Raw genomic sequence first — 2,361 nt, 5'->3', positions numbered from 1 at the left:
TGCAAAGATAATTACACCAATAGTAACTCAATACAGGCTGTAAAATCCAATCAAAAGACATAAAAATTGTCTACATCTAAAGGGATATAATTTTCGTTAAAAGTATGTTAGCTTTTTTTTTTTTTTTTTTTTTTGAAAAGCAACATACACATTTTGTTCTACTGAAAGTTTAATCTTTTGAGACTGAATCTGATTTGATACAGAAAATGCCTTTTCTTGAATCAACTCTCTTCCCATTTTTTTTAAACTAGTCATATATTACACGCGTGTTGCCGCATCCATTAAAGCGTCTGCTCTAGAGTCGCTGAAAAAGAACGTGATCCTTACGTCGTGGGTTCGAATCCACTACGGCAGCGTATATAAAGTGAGGATCTGTGACGCAGTAGGTATTGGTACAAATTAAAAAAGAGTCTCCACTGCCTAATGTCACTAAGTGTAGAGCAATGGTATCAACTGCCCTCTATTGGCAAGTGGCGTTTCCATACTGATGAAAAATGCTCAAGAGGGACGTTAAACAATAAACAAAGAAAAAGAATGAGCTTGGGCATTAGAATTTTATGCAGAAAACATACGGTCGACTTTCAATTAATCATTGTACTACAATAAAAATAAATAATAAATATGAGATGAAACACCAAAGAATATTTTTGTTGTCGTTACCTCTTTGGACTTGTGTTTGATCATACAATGTCGAAATATACTGTTTTTATCTTAAATCTTCAATATGAGCAATAGTTTGAGTGAGAAATATGCCTTAATACACTTGATTGTAGCTTCTTCAGTGGCCTGAACATTACAAATAAAACCATTAACAGACATAAATATACAAAAGCTTCAATTAAAAAAGCCATTCCAGGAAAAATATGTGCAGTGACACCATATATGTTCAAAAATATAAGTGATCCCAAAAATTTACTTGAAGTTTCTGCGGCGGTAAGTATGGCAAATAACTTTCCCGCTTCATCTACGTCAACGGCTTTACTAGCCAATGAACGCAGAGCGGAAGTTGACATTCCAGCCATAGCTCCTATGGCAACCGAAACAAACACCATCCAGGTAGTATTGCAGAATCCCGCCCACACCAAACGAACTAATTTACATAAAATTCCCAGCATGACTATTGTGACATCAGGAAGCATTAGCTTGTTGGAGAGAGAGCGGAAGAAAAAGAAATAGACACACACCCTTAACGGCGTACTCTAAAGACAACAGGTATCCATACCAAGGTTTTGGCCAACTGAGCGGTCGCCTCGTTATAAAGAGAAGATTAATGTCACCCTCCCCTGTCCTGCAGACCTGGGTCACCAAACAAATTACCAGAAGTGCAATGATCATTTTTCTATCGTTTAAAAACCTACGTCTTGTTACAACAGTTATTGCCTCTTTAAAATTCGATGGCCGAAAAATTTCACACACTTCGCATTTCTTTTCTTTTGATTTCTGCTCTTGGTATGAATCTACTGTTTCATCAATTAAAAAAATGGTAAACAAAATGGACATTCCATGAAGTATTGTGACACAAACGAATGTAACACTTAGATCAAACAGGCTTTGTATTATTCCGGAAAGTAGAGATCCCATACACACACCAAGGAAGTTCATAGCTAAAAGAATGCTAAGGGTCTTTGTTCGATTTCCATGTAGTGAAATATCACAAACCATGCTATTAACAGCCATCGTTATAACCGAGCTTTTCCCGAAAAGTCCTTGAAGTCCGAGGCCAAAAAATAAAAGAGGTATCCTGTACATAGGCACCAAATCGCTGAGTATGTAAAACACGGCTGCGAAAACACTGCCTAAACTTGGAAGGAAGATGGGTATTTTTCTTCCATATCGATCACTGTATGATCCACAAAGAAGAGCTAAAGGAATGGCGGGAATATTTAAAAGCAATCTGTAGTAAATCAAATAATTTCCCGACAGGCTTTGCATGTGATCTTCAAGTTCCGCGTTTTTCTCTAGTTCTTTGCAGGTTATGTTTGGAGATTGTTTATATAGAGAGGTGTCGTAACACACTGCACTGACTAAGTATGGTTTTGTTGTCGTGTCTAGCATGGATTCTCCAATCTTGTATACAAAGAACACGATGTTTACGGTGATTAAATTTAACTCCTCTGGCGACATTTTTTCCCATACAAAAATATTACAAAAAGGGTAGTCAAGACATGGACGAGATGGCGGCAGCCTTTTCTGAAAAAAATAATAAATTCTTTAGATTCAAAAACATCCAAGATCATTTAGATCATCATTTTTAAGTCTATTATTTATACAATGAATTGACGACGGATTTTTCCCGTTATTTCCCGAGCATGACAAAAAGCACATGGCGGGTGTGACCAGTTGGCAGGAAATGCTTACTCC

General features: G+C 36.8%; 1 pseudogene; it reads right to left on the bottom strand.

Moving 5' to 3' along the window:
• Positions 1 to 719: 719 nt before the first annotated feature.
• Positions 720 to 2,124, bottom strand: LOC134260959 (proton-coupled folate transporter-like; annotated as a pseudogene).
• Positions 2,125 to 2,361: the final 237 nt, after the last annotated feature.

This window comes from Saccostrea cucullata, unplaced genomic scaffold (genome assembly GCF_032062105.1).
Source record: "Saccostrea cucullata isolate Sc308-1 unplaced genomic scaffold, CSIRO_AGI_Scuc_v1 ctg18703, whole genome shotgun sequence".
Classification (NCBI taxonomy): domain Eukaryota; kingdom Metazoa; phylum Mollusca; class Bivalvia; order Ostreida; family Ostreidae; genus Saccostrea; species Saccostrea cuccullata.
The sequence above is the reverse complement of the archived record's forward strand: the minus strand, read 5'-3'. Positions and strand labels throughout refer to the sequence as shown.